A 15001-nucleotide genomic window follows, 5' to 3' on the forward strand; every position below is an offset into this window, starting at 1 on the left:
TGTGTCTTAAGAGATTGCTTACTGACAATTTCTGAATCAGTCTGTTACTTCAGCTGTTACACAGAGATGGTACCACAGTAATGGCTATTAAAAACTTTCAGAATTCTCATTTACTCAGTAATTCATTTTGCATGATTTATAAAGTCTAGGAAAAAATTATTTATTTAATTTATGATTACGTAGAAAGGCTGTGTTTCATGTACTATAACACCCTATTATCCATCAAAGCATTTAGCCAGGCCTAGAATAGGAGAAATTAATATCTCCAAAGCTAGTGTGCTTGCATTAATATCTTAATGCATTTGACTAGTAATCCTACCCTACAGTTTGTAGCAAAAAATGTTCCTATGTCCTTCCTAGCAATTGATAATATGTTGATTTTAAAAGTAGAAAGGACTTTAAAAAGAGATCTCTTTAACAAAGTATAATTATTTCTTCTTCCATATTATCCTTGTAATAATAACACTCCACAAAGTATCTATTTTCAATTAAATAATTTAAAATTATGCATAGCAAATATTGTTTACTCCTTATCAAATATTTTTTTAAACATCTTTATTGGAGTATAATTGCTTTACAATGGTGTGTTAGTTTCTGCTTTATAACAAAGTGAATCAGTTATACATATACATATGTTCCCATATCTCTTGCCTCTTGCATCTCCCTCCCTCTTATCAAATATTTTTATATCTGCCTTCTATTTTCATTACCTAAACACAGTCAACAAATTATGCTTCCATGACCCATTTTTATTGTAAATACTTATTTATTTTTAAAACAACTGTAAATATATCAAATTATACTATTATTTGAAAAAGTCCTTAACATTAATTTTGAATTCAAAAACTCCAAAAGAGTTGTTGCCAACTATGGATGTGCATATGTTCAAATTAATTAAAAATTAGAGTGTGGCTGATAATCAGAGTTTAACTTCATTAAAGTCTGAACTAACATAATTAGTCAAGGAGAAAAAACCTCTTTAGTAAAAATGTTTTTTTTAGTCTATAGTAAAAATAACCTGTTAGTTTATTAAGCTTAAAGGTAGAATAAAGCAAAGGTATATTTGATAAGATAAAGTTTAAATAACAAAGATTCTTTTAATGTATATATCATTAAACAGTAAATTTCAAAATAAAGAACCAATAAGCACATTTTTTTAATTTTTAAAAACTACATTAAATCTGCTCATGGATGTTTACAGAAGCTTTATTCATAATTGCCAAAACTTGGAAGCAACCAAGATATATCCTTCAGTAGGTGAATGGATAAATAAACTGTGGTACACTGTGACAATGGAATATTATTCAGCGCTAAAAATAAATGAGCTATCAAGCCATGAAAAGAGATGGAGGAAGCTTAAATGCATACTACTAAGTGAAAGAAGTCATTCTGGAAAGCTACATACTATATGATTCCAACTATACGACATTCTAGAAAAGGCCAAACTATGGAGATAGTAAAAAGATCAGTGGTTTCCAGGGATAAGGGAGGAGGGAGAGTTGAATAGGTAGAGCAGAGGATTTTTAGGGCAGTGAAAATACTCTGTGTTATTATAATAATGGGTATATGTCATTATACATTTGTCCAAATCCACAGAATGTGGATTATTATACCCATTATTATAATAAGCACCAAGAGTGAACCCTAAGGTAAGTTATGTATGTGGGTGATTATGATGTGTCAACATAGATTCATCCTTGGTAAAAATGTACAGTTCTGATGAGTGATGTTAATAATGCAGGAGGCTATGCATGTGTTGGATCAGGGAGCATATGGGAAATCTCTGTACCTTCCTCTCAATTTTGTCGTAAAACTAAAATTGCTCTTAAAAATGTCTTTTTTAAAAAAAAAATGACATTTATACTCATTTAAAAGAATAGAAATAAAGACAATTAACATAACCTTTATGAGCAGTAATGCACATATATGGATTGAGCTCTCAACAAAGCTGTAGGCATATTACTGGCAGTTATTTTTCAGGAAAGGTTTCTTCTTCACTCCTGGTTACAGGCCATGCTCTTTTTAAAGGACTAGGTTTGAGACTGAACATAAGGCCCATGTCTCTTCTATGATTATGCAACTATATAGCTATAATTCTTCAAATGTTATATAATAAATGTAATCATAGAAGTAAGCAAATAAATACCTAATAGAATTGAACAACTTAATGGATTGGGTAATTTCTTAAATACTATAAACACACAGATTCATAGGCAGTAAAACTTCTAAACTAGAATGAACCATAGAGATCGAGTATAGTTTCCTTACTATAACACAGAAAATGATTTTTCCCAGGTGATACGGACAGTTTAAAAATATTGCAAAATTTTATTTTAAAATGGTTAGTGATGAAGCAGAACACATGAACAGAAATGGCATTCATTCATTCATTCAGAAGCACTTGCTGAAGGCAAAGAGCTTATCACCCTAGTTAGGGGAGATCAAACATGCATAGATCACTGTGGTCAAAAGGTATTAAGGGGAAAATCATATAAGAAATGAATCATGTCTCAGGAGCGATCTACTCCTATATGGACCAACATATATAGAATTTTGAACGAAAAGGCTGTTCTCTCAAGAATTTAACATCTAGCTAACTTACTGTTCACTTGTGAATATAAATGAGTATCATTTTTTAGGCCAGAGTTCGGAAAATATATAAACCACACCTCTGTAACTTTTTTCTTCTAAACGTTATTCAAAAGTGTTCTCCAATTCTTTTATATATTACTCAAAACTAAGATTTTTAAGGATGTAGAAGTCAGTTAAATCAGTTAAATATAAAATTAAATCTAAATGATTTTTGTAACAAAATTAAATGGATATAATAAAAAAAAATCTTCTAAAAAACTCGAAGGGTCACAAAGCATAAAAACAGAAATAATTAAATCAAATGATTGGAGTAAATCCAATTGTATAAGTTATATCCCACAGAGAAAAAAATATTTCCTTTCAAGTGTTCACACACATTTATGAAATACATCATATATCTAGACACAGAGAAGAAAATGAGCTTCAATCTCATCATATTGAAACAAAAATACAAGAACTTAATATATCATAAAGGTGGCATCAAAAATCACTGGGGAATGAAAAAGATGTTCAATAAATGGTGCTGGGGGAAAATTATTCACTTTTTTTGGGAAAAAAGTCTAAACTTTAATTCACATACAGTCTAAAATTATGCTAATTAGCATTCAGAGTTGAAATAGTGTTGAAAAAGAGAAAACCAAGACAAGTGAAAAGAGATTATGTCTGATTAGAATGGTAGACCTTTTTTTAAAAAAAGAAAATATGTGTTAGATTATAAAAAATTTTGTATATACCAAAATATCATAAATAAATGTAAAAGGCATTAAAACTAAATTTGGAAAAATATTTTCCACAAATATGAAAATGAATTAATAACATTAATACAATTGTAGACTGTTTACATGCTTATTGAAACATAAAGATAGGATCATCCTCAACAGTTATGTAAATTTAAAAATTAATACATGGTTTTAGTCCTTCAGAATACTAGAATGAGAAATGATAATGCCCAAATGTTGTAAGTGTGCAACATGGACACAATTTTGGACACAATATTTTTATAAAGCAATTTGATGAAATGTGCCAAAGCTTTGAAAATATTCAAGCCATTTTACTCAGTAATTTCTTTTCTTGGGATGTAAATTAAGAAAGTAATCAAGAGATTATTATGGCTTGCTCATTTAAAATTATTTGTAATATTAAGAAATCAGAAGCATAATAATAATAGAAATTCCATAATAATATATAATAGAATAATAGTAATTAGCTAATTAAATTATGATACATCAATACAATATTACATAACATTAAAAACTGGTATTTGAAGAATATTTAATGACAATGGAAAATGTTTATTACTTAATGTATTTATCAGAATGTAAAAATATACACATAGTATTAACCTGATTATGTAAAAATTACTTGAATACATAGAAAAAATATTGACGAAAGCCATTATCAACTTATATCATTTCAGTTGGGTCTGACCTATAACCTATTAATGACTGTCTTCATTCACATTTTATAGCAATTATTTAGTATAAGATGAAATACATTAATTAACTGATGCCATTTTATTTTGTTTTAATGAACTGTGTTCCTTCAAAAAAGGGTTTAAGGCAAATAACAAATAATTCAGGCAGTCATTCTTCTCAATGTGCCATCTTTCACGTTCCTTCATCTTTTCTTCAAAATTATTTAGTATAAGTTTATAGATTTAAGAATCTGTGAACAAATTCATCCAGAATTAAAATCTAATTTATCCAGAATGAAATTAAGTACCTCCAGTCATTGACTGGAGTAAACAAAACATTTAAAGTTATTAGTATGTTGACAAGTCTGGATATAACAAGTTTCTCAATTCATTGGATTAATAGATAGTAATAAACTGCAGCTCATCTGCAAGGTAGATTATCAGGAATTATATATTGGAATTAAAACCTCAGAATTAATAATTAAAGACAAATAAGATCTTTCTTCCTAGGAAAGACTTGTTGTACCAACTTCAAAAAACAGTAGGTGTACTACTAGATGTTTGCCATTCCTTGAATCTAAATTTTTCCTAAATTCAAACCTGGGTTTATATCATCATATTTCAAATCTTGTGCATTAGGTTTACTAGTCATATAAACATGGGAGAAAAGATAAATTAAGTAAGCTCTCCAAGTTTAGTCTTTTGAGTCTCAGTTTCAAGTCATCTTTAAGTAGACTTTTGAGACTGAAATGTAAAATCTGGAGTTCAAGAGAACAAGATTGATTTGGATGAGTTTTCTGGCGATCTAATCATTTTGACTACATGATCCCTAAAAAAATAATTTCTTGCCTCATGTGCTCCATTAATAAATTTACCTTGCCTATCAACTTTAGAGAACTTCTTTTTAAAACTGTGTTAAATACACTGCAGTTAAGATTCCATCCATTAATGTTCTGCTAACCATTTACATTGACTTTAATTCTTCACGGCATCTCAGAATTTTGATGTGTTTTGATTTTTATTCAGCTAAATTAATTCCTAATTTTCTTTTTGATATCCTCTTTGTACCATAGGTTATTTAAAAGTAGGTATTTAAATAACTTCCCGGTATTTTAAATTTCCTCAAATCTTTTTGTTATTAATTTCTAACTCCATTTTATTGTAAATCCTTTTAGATTATTTGATACAAGTTTGATCTACCTATGGATCCACCTTGGTATAATTCTGTGTGCACTTGAAAAGAATGTGTACTCTGCTGTTGTTGAATGTAATGTTCTATAAATATCAATTAAGTTACCTAATAATGTTGTTCAAGTCTCCTATATCCCTACTGCTTTTCTATCTGCTCATTCTGTCAATTATTTATTGAGGGAGGTTTTGATATCCCCAATTTTAATTGTGGATTTATCTATTCCTCCTCACAGTTCTATCAGTTTTTACATCATGTATTTTGAAACTCCGTTGTTAAATGTGTAACAGTTTAGTATTGTTATGTTCTTTTGATGACTTGATCACTGTATCATTATAAAATAACCTTCATTATCCCTTATTATAGTCTCTGCTTTGAAACCTACTTTACCTGATATTAATATAGCTACACAGTCATGGTATATCTTTTTCTATCATTTTGCTTTCAACCTATTTGTGTCTTATTTAAAGTGCAATGCCCTGATGCCTGATAGGCATCCTAGTTGGATTTTGTTATAAGCAGTTTGACAATTCTTGCATTTTAGCTGGTAGCTTTGAAAATATGTATCAATGTAAATATACTACTTAATGATTTATTTTAACATTATTTAGGGAGGAAATGAGCTTATAAATAGCTATATATTGTAAAAGAAAATTTTAGGGTTTAGGCTGAGCAAAATAGAATTCAATGAGTAAAATGATGGCTTTAATAATAATAATTATCACATTTTAGTAACATAATATCATGAACATAATATTTATCACATGTATCTCACTCACAGAAGTCAATGTCCTTACAATAGCATACAAGGCCTTCACTGTCTGCCCCACCCCAATTCCAACCTCTCTCCCCCAACCACATCATTCTAACCTTTTACTTCTCTGACCACATTTTCCTTATTTACTCTCCTTCAGTCACACTGGCTTCCCTTTCGCAAAAAAATCTTCTGCCTCAGGGTACTTGCCGTTCCCTCTGCCTGAAACTCTCTTCTAGCAGGTATCTATCTGCAGGGCAATTCCCTCAACTTCTTCAGGTCCCTGTCAAATACCACCATATCAAAGACGTCTTCCCTAATTCTACCACCTTAACTAATTTTTTTTTTTTTTTACATATTTTACCTTTAGATCTCTATATGTTATTAATAGGAGTTAAAAAAGAAAGTATCTATGGTCAAGGTAAGTCAACAGCTGTATTTTTTTCACATGGAATTGGTTAAAAATTTTCTAAAGGACTTCATTGTGTTTCTTTCCTGAGGGTGTTTCAAAGTAAATTGTCTAAGAAACTAAATTTTCATTTCCCCATTTTCATGTTTTTAGGCAATTTATTTCAACGAAACAACTTTAGAAAAAAGAAGTAAGTGTTGGCTTTTGAGAGGGGCTTCAACATTATAAGCTTATAAAGAAATTCTAATGTTCTTGGCCATTCTCATCTCCTACTGATCTAGAGATATGCTGAAAGCTACCTAAATCATAAGAAATCTCTCTTTGCCTTAACCTCTCCCACTGTGGATGCCACTCACTTGCAGACTGGATAAGATTTCTTAACCATTTACATTTCCCCTGTTAAGGCAAAGAAATCATGTTTGGAAATGAGACCTGTTTTATGGTAATTTAACCTTTATTCATTCTAAATTCCCCATGAAATTGCTAACCATCTTGTACAATGGAATGCCAGAATTAGCAGTAGATCGGGAGCCATAGGGAAAAGAGATAATATTGTCCTGTAAGGTATCTTTTTAGAAACATTATTAATTAGAATAAGAAATTTCTCCACACACTAATTTATGAACAGAACTTGATATTGCGAAATGACATTGTGATAAAATATGTACACAACATGAACATCCATATTCATTACAGTGGAAACCACTATAGATAATGTAGTAAGCTCTCTGCTTTGCTTTACTATTTCTTTAAACTTAATATCCTAATTTTTCTACATGAAGTTAGCATTTTCTTCCTGTTTGAACCCTTGGCATAGTGAACACAACCTGTCTCCACAGGGATAAAAGAGAACAACATTTCTGAAAGATTTTTCTACAAGAGACCTGTTACTTGTTAGGCATTCTTTATAATTCTGTCTCTAGTATATTAAAAGACTAAGGTTTATTCTCTCAGTATTTATCAGGCAATTGCAAATAGTATAAAAAATGAAAACAAAAAATGCACAGTATTTTGGGTTCTACCTTGTAGGTTATTTCTGGATTGTCAAAAATATCTGTCAAAAATATCAAAAAACAAAAACAAATCTTGAATTAACAAAATAGAGATTGAACAAACCAAAAAACCTTACCCAAATCATTGAGATACACAAAAGAAACTAAACCTTAGTAGCAAACCTAGGTGCTTAAAAAACTGAGAGCATGTTATATATTTCTCATTGCTTAGAAAAACTTAGCTACATCACTACAGCCAAGATAGCAGAGTATGAAGACACTGAGCTCAACTCCTCCCATGGGAACATCAAAATTATAACTCTTTATAGAACAACTATCTATGAGAATGACCTGAAGACTAGCAGAAAAGATTTTCCACAACTAAAGATATAAAGAAGGAACCACAGTGAGACAGGTAGGAAGGGCGTAGATGTAGTTTAGTCAAGACCCACATCACCATGTTGGTGATCCATAACTGGGAAGATAATCATAACTGCAGAGGTCTGCCAAAGGAGTGAGGGGTCCAAGGCCCGTGTTGGGCTTTTCAGTCCATGGGTCCTGCACCAGGAAGATGAGCCCACAAACATCTGCCTTTCAATGCCAGCAAGGCCTATGTATGGAAGAGCTGGAGGGTTATAGGAAACAAGACTCTGCTCTTAGAGGGCACATGCAAAATCCCACACAATCTAAGTTCCAGCACAGAGGCAGTAATTAGAAAAGAGCCTGGGTTGAACGCACTTGCTGATCTTAGAGAGTCTCCTGGAGAGGCAGGAGGTAAATGGGATACCCCCTGGGTACACAGACACTGGCAGCACCATTTTTGGGTGCCCTTTCTACCATGGGACACTGGTGCTGGCACACTCCACTTCGGAGTTCTCTCTCCCACCTATTAGTGCCATAAGATTACATGTCACCAGTGGCTGGCACCAGTCCCAGGACCCATTGGGCAGTGTAGTCACCTGTGCAGGGACAATATCCTACTCACAACACACTGGCAGCCACAGTTTGAGATAGGACTTGGCAGTCAACCAGGCCAGGGCCAACCATGCATACCAGTGTGCCCACAGTAACTGGTCCTGTTACTGTTACAACAGAAGGGCCCAGGCAGCCCACATAGGGGGCACACCTAGAGCATCTAGCTCTGATGACCACAGAGGTGTCTGTGGCTGGACCCCACAGACTATCTCCTACATAAGGCCACGTCTACAAGATCAAGAAATGTATATAACATATCTAACACATAGAAATAAGCACAGAGAATCAGGTAAAATGAGGAGACAGAGGAATATGTTCCAAATGAAGGAACAAGACAAAACCTCAGAAAAAGAACTAAAAGATGTGGAAATAAGCAATCTGAGAATGGATTCAATGTAATGATCATAAAGATGCTCAACAAATGGAGAAGAATGGAAGAACACATTAAGAAGTTTAACAAAGAGTTAGAAAATATAAAAAAAAAAATCAAACAGAGCTGAAGAATACAATAACTGAAATAAAAAAATAAGCTAGAAGGAGTCAACAGTAGATAAATTGATACACAGAAACAGATAAGTGAACTGTGAGACAGAGTAGTCAAAATCATGCAATCTGAACAGAAAAAAAAGAAATTAAAAAAAAATGAGGGTAAATTAAGAGACCTCTGAGACAACATCAAGCATACAAACATTCACATTATAGGGGTCCCAAAAGTAGAAGAGAGAAAGGGGCAGAGAACTTATTTGAAAAAATAATAGCTGAAAATCTCCTTAACCTGGCAAAGGAAAAAGACATCCATGTCCAGCAAGGACAGAGAGTCACAAATAAGATGAACCCAAAGATATCCACACCCAAAATCATGACAATTAAAATGGCAAAAATTAAAGATAAAGAGAGAATTTTAAAAGCAGCAACAGAAAAGCAGCTCGTTATGCAACAAGGAACCCCCATAAGACTATCAGTTGGGCTTCCCTGGTGGCGCAGTGGTTGAGAGTCTGCCTGCCAATGCGGGGGACACGGGTTCGAGCCCTGGTCTGGGAAGATCCCACATGCCACGGAGCAACTGGGTCCGTGAGCCACAACTACTGAGCCTGCGTGTCTGAAGCCTGTGCTCCGCAACAAGAGAGGCCACAACAGTGAGAGGCCCGCGCGCTGCGATGAAGAGTGGCCCCCGCTCGCCACAACTGGAGAGAGGCCTCGCACAGAAACGAGGACCCAACACAGCCAAAAATGAACAAATAAATAAGTTTATAAAAAAAAAAAAAAAAAAGACTATCAGTTGACTTTTCAGCAGAAACTTTGCAGGCCAAAAGGGATTGGCATGATACATTCAAACTGATGAAAGAATAAAGCCTACAACCAAGAATACTCTATCTGACAAAGCTATCATTCATTAGAAGGACAGATTAAAGAGTTTTACAGACAAGCAAAAGCTAAAATAGTTCAGGCACCACTAACCCAGTGTTACAAGAAATATTAAAGGGACTTCTCTAAGCAGGGAAGAAAAGACCACAACTAGAAATATAAAATTATGAAAGGAAAAATCTCTTTGGTAAAGGCAAACATGGAGTAAAAGTATTATATCCACCATTTATAAAGCTAGCAGGAAGGTTAAGAGACAAAAGTAGTAAAATTATCCATATCCACAAGAAGTAGTACAGGGACATACACAAGAAAAGATGTAAAATATGAATTCAAAAATATTAAACATGGGGGGCAGTAAAAATGTAAGGTTGTTAGAATGTGTTTGAACTTAAAAGATCATCAATTTAAAATAGTCATATATGTTTTTATGTATAAACCTCATGGTAATCACAAACCAAAAATCTATAATAGGTACACATACAAAAAAGAGAAAGGAATCCAAACATAACACTGAAGTTAGTCATCAAATCACAAGGGAAGAGAGTAAAATAAGAAGAAAGGAACCAAAAAGAAATACAAAAATAACCAGAAAACAATGAACAAAACAGCAGTAAGTATACACCTATCAATAATTACTTTAAATATAAATTGAAAGAGACTTACTTACAAGAGACTCACTTCAGATCTAAAAACCACACACACTAAAAGTATGGGGATGGTAAAAGGTATTCCATGAATATGGAAACAAAAAGAAAGCTGGGGTAGCAAATCTTATATCAAACAAAATAGACTTTAAAACAAAAAGACTGTAACAAGAGACAAAGAAGGACAGTGCCTAATGGTCAAGGGATCAATCCAACAAAAAGACGTAACATTGTAAATATATATGTGCCAAACACAGGAGCACCTAAATACATAAACCAAATATTAACAAAGGTAATGGGAGAAATAGACAGTAATACAATAATAATAGGGGACTTTGACACCCTAATTACATCAATGGACATATCATCCAGACAGAAAATCAATAAGGAAATGTTGGCCTTAAACACATTAGACCAGATTTAGACCAAATTGCACTATATATACATACACACACACACACACACACACACACACACACACACATACATACATATATATATAGAACATTCCATCCAAAAGCAGCAGAATACATAATATTTCCAACTGCACATGGAACATTCTCCAGGATGGATCACATGCTAGGACACAAAACAAATCTTAATAAATTAAGGAAGACTGAAATAATACCAAGTATCATTTCTGACCAGAATGGTATGAGCCCAGAAATCAACTACAATAATAATAATAATAAAATAACTGCAAAAAACACAAACATGTGTAGGCTAAACAATATGCTACTACATAATTTCACTGAAGAAATCAAAGAAGAAATCAAAAATGCCTGGAGGCAAATAAAAATGGAAATCCAAAATCTATGGGACATAGCAAAAGCAGTTCTAAGAGAGGAAAGTTTATAGCAATACAAACCTACCTCAGGAAACAAGAAAATCTCATATAAATAATCTAACCTTACACCTAAAGGAACTAGAAAAAGAAGGACAAACAAAACCTAAAGTTAGTAGAAGAAAAGACATCACAAATATCAGAGCAGAAATACACAAAAAAGAGACTTAAAAAAAAAATAGAAAGATGAATGAAATTAAGAGCTAATTCTTTGAAAAGATAAACAAGATTGATAAACCTTTACCCCAACTCATAAAGAAAAAAGAGAGAGGACGTAATCAATAAAATCAGAAGTGAAAAAAGAGAAGTTACAACTGACACCACAGAAATACAAAGGATCATAAGAGATTACCACAAACAATTATATGCCAATAAAATGAACAACCTAGAAGAAATGCACAAATTCCTGGAATATACAATCTCCCAAGACTGAACCAGGAAGAAACAGAAAATATGAACAGACCAATTTCCAGTAATGAAATGGAATGGGTGATTAAAAAAATCTTGAAAAAACAAAGTCCAGAACCAGATGGCTTCACAGGTAAATTCTACTGAACATATCAAGAAGAGTTAACACCTATCCTTCTCAAACTATTCTAAAACATTGCAGAGGAAGGAACACTTCTGAACTTATCACAAGGCGAGAATCACCCTGATACAAAAAATCAGACAAAGATAACCACAAAAAGAAAATTATAAGTCAATATCACTAATGAACATAGATGCAAAAATCCTCAACAAAATCTTGGGAAGCCAAATCCAACAATACATTAAAAGGATCATACACCATGATCAAGTGGGATTTATCCCAGGGATGCAAGGATTTTTCAACATCTGCAAATCAATCAATGTAATACACCACATTAATGAATTAAGAATAAAAACAATATGATGATCTCAATAGATGAACTAAAAGCTTTTGACAAAATTCAACATCCACTTGTGATAAAAACTCTCAACAAAGTGGGCACAGAAGGAACCTACCTCAACATATTAAAGGCCATATGAAAAGCCCACAGCTAACAACATACTCACTGGTGAAAAGCTGAAAGCATTCTCTAAGATCAGAGACAAGACAAGGATGCCCACTCTCTTTTATTCAATATAGTATTGGAAGTCCTAGACACAGCAATCAGACAAGAAAGAGAAATAAAAGGAATCCAAGTTGGAAAAGAAGATGTAAAACTGTCATTGTTTGCAGATGACATGATATTATATACAGAATATGCTAATAACCCTTAATAATACCATCAAAAAACTAGTAGAAGTCATCAATGAATTCAGTCAAGTTGCAGGATACAAAATTAATATACAGGAATCTGTTGTGTTTCTGTACATTTAAAGTATCAGAAAGATAAATTAAGAATACAATCCCAGTTACAATTACATAAAAAAGAATAAAATACCTAGGAATAAATCTAACTAAGGAGGTAAAAGACTTGTATTTGGAAAACTAAGACACTGATGAGCAAAACTGAAGGTGACACAAACAAATGAAAGCAAATATCGTGCTCATGGATTGGAAGAATTAATATTGTTAAAATGATCATATAACCCAAGGCAATCTTCAGATTCAATGCAAACCCTATCAAAATACCAACGGCATTTTTTTCACAGAACTAGAACAAATAATTTGAAAATCTGTATGGAAACACAGAAGACCCTGAATACCGAAAGCAATCTTGAGAAAGAATAAAGCTGGAATTATCACGTGCCCTGATTTCAAACCATACTACAAAGCTACAGTAATCAAACCAGTATGGTACTGGCAAAAAACCAGACACATAACTCAATGGAACAGAATAGAAAACCCAGAAATGCACCCACATTTACATGGTTAATTTATGACAAAGGAGGCAAAAATATACAATGGGGAAAAGACAGCCTCTTCAATAAGTGGACAGCTACATGCAAAAGAATCAAACTGGACTACTTTCTCACACCACATACAAAAATAAACTCAAAATGCATTAAAGACTTAAATGAAAGGCCTAAACTCACAAAACTCCTAGAATAATACATAGGCAGTATGCTCTTTGATATCAGTCTTAGCAGTGTTTTTTGGATCTGTCTCTTCAAGCCAGGGAAAACAAAAATAAAAATAAATAAATGGGACTATATCAAACTAAAAAGCTTTTCCACTGTGAAGGAAACTATCAGCTAAACCAAAAGGCAGCCTACAGAATGAAAGAAAATATTTGCAAATGATATCTCTGATACGGGGTTAATATCCAAAATATACAAAGAACTCATACAACTCAACATCAAAAAAAATTATTTAAAAAAAGGCAGAGGACCTGAATAGACATTTTTCCAAAGAAGATATACAGATGGCCAACAGACATATGAAAAGATGCTCAACATTCCTAATCATCAGGGAAATGCAAATCAAAAACTCACAATGAGATACTACCTCATACCTGTCAGAATAGCTATCATTAAAGAGACAACAAATAACAAGTGTTGATGAGGACTGGAAAAAAAAGGGAACCCTCGTGCACTGTGGATGGGATTATAACTTGGTACAGCCATTATAGAAACAGCACAGAGCTTCTGTAGAAAATTAAAAATAGAACTGCCATATGATCCAGCAATTCCACTTCCGGGTATTTACCTAAAGGAAACAAAAATGCTAATTCAAAAAGATATATGTACGCCAATGTTCACTGCAGCATTACTTACAATAGTCAAGATATGGAAGCAACCTATGTGTCCATCAATAGATGAGTGGGTAAAGAAGATGCGGTATATGGAGAATGGACTATTACTCAGCCGTAAAAAATGAAATCTTGCCATTTGCAATATGGATGGATTTAGAGGGCATTATGCCAAGTGAAATATGTCAGACGGAGAAAGACAAATACCACATTATCTCACATGTGGAATCGAAAAAGCAAAACAAACAAATAAACAAACCCAAACAAAAACAGAGTCATAGATACAGAGAACAAATAGATGGTTGCCAGAAGGGCAGGGGATGGGGTAGTGTGTAAAACAGGTGAATGGGATTAACAGGTACCACCATCCAGTTATATATAATAAATAAGTGAGCTGGCTGCAATATACAGCATAAGGAATATATGGTCAATAATACTATAATCACTTTGTATGGGGACAGGTGGTTACTCGACTTATCACGCTGATCATTTCATTATGTATGCAAGTATATAATACCTGAAGATAACATAATATTGTATGTCACTTATATTTCAATTAAAAAAAAACTTAGCTGTAATAAACCTTTTAAGAAGAACAATGCCAGGCCATGTAGTTTGGTAATGAATAAATATTCAGGGACAAACTAACTTCTAATATGAATTTGGTAAGAGCATGATAGATATTTAGAAGGCTTACTTCTTCTAACTCTATAAATTAAAGTCAACTGGTCTAATTCTTAAAAATCTGAACCACTTTCTAGTTGGGTTCTGTTAATGGTCCCTCACATGTATAGTTGACTTAAAAAAAAAAAAAACTCAAGCTGTACAAACGTCTGAGTGAAACTAACCTCTACAGTAGTCTTGAACGAAATGATTTTGCTAGCTTTTTAAACTTTGTTGACTTAATAGACGTGGTCTTATCTCATTAGAAACAGAATAAACCTTATCTTACCTTTAAAAAGGGAAATCTTTAATCTTCCTCTACCCTTAATATATCTATCTTTTACAATACTGGGCAGTCTAGCTAAACCTATGGTATTTTTTAATTTGAAAAAACAGAAACCATAAATCTGGGTTTCTAGGCTTAATATTTGACACAGGAAGTGTTATTTTTCAATAAAATCTTATGGTTTTCTTTTATACCCTTGTGAAGAAAATTTTGGAAA

The 15001-nt window shown here is 32.9% G+C and overlaps 1 protein-coding gene across 2 annotated transcripts in view; it reads right to left on the reverse strand.

The window, feature by feature from the left end:
- The window catches only part of DYNC2H1 (dynein cytoplasmic 2 heavy chain 1), a 381735-nt gene that overhangs the window by 47589 nt on the left and 319145 nt on the right, over positions 1–15001 (reverse strand). The gene's annotated exons all lie outside the window — the stretch shown is intronic.

The sequence above is a fragment of the Balaenoptera physalus genome (genome assembly GCF_965194825.1).
Source record: "Balaenoptera physalus genome assembly, chromosome: 10".
Lineage (NCBI taxonomy): Eukaryota > Metazoa > Chordata > Mammalia > Artiodactyla > Balaenopteridae > Balaenoptera > Balaenoptera physalus.